Source organism: Sinocyclocheilus rhinocerous, unplaced genomic scaffold (assembly GCF_001515625.1).
Source record: "Sinocyclocheilus rhinocerous isolate Xijiao unplaced genomic scaffold, SAMN03320098_v1.1 scaffold277, whole genome shotgun sequence".
Taxonomy (NCBI): Eukaryota; Metazoa; Chordata; class Actinopteri; order Cypriniformes; family Cyprinidae; genus Sinocyclocheilus; species Sinocyclocheilus rhinocerous.
The window spans coordinates 715,620-716,024 of NW_015662923.1; positions in this window are offsets into that span (position 1 = coordinate 715,620).

A 405-nucleotide genomic window follows, 5' to 3' on the forward strand; every position below is an offset into this window, starting at 1 on the left:
CATACAAAATTAATTTAACGAGTGACAAAACAGCATACCTGATAAAACAAAACAGTCTTTACAGTGTGTTTTCGCCCTTCTTGTCTTTTCTGTTAAATGAATGTAAAGTGCAACACAATTAGCATGTGCTTCAAGTGCATCGATCGACAGAAAACTGATCAAATTTAGTGAAAATACAGAAATAATCAAATATACCCGTAAAATAATGTCACAAATATGATTTAAACAGAGTATAAAAGTATAAAAGTGCTTTTTAAAGCAAAGATGAAATTAGATTAATCAGAGCTCATTAGAAACCCACCTCTCCCATGCAGAGACAGTGCAGAAAGGCGAAAGAGAAAATGATATAAAACTTTCATACAAAATTAATTTAACGAGTGACAAAACAGCATACCTGATAAAACA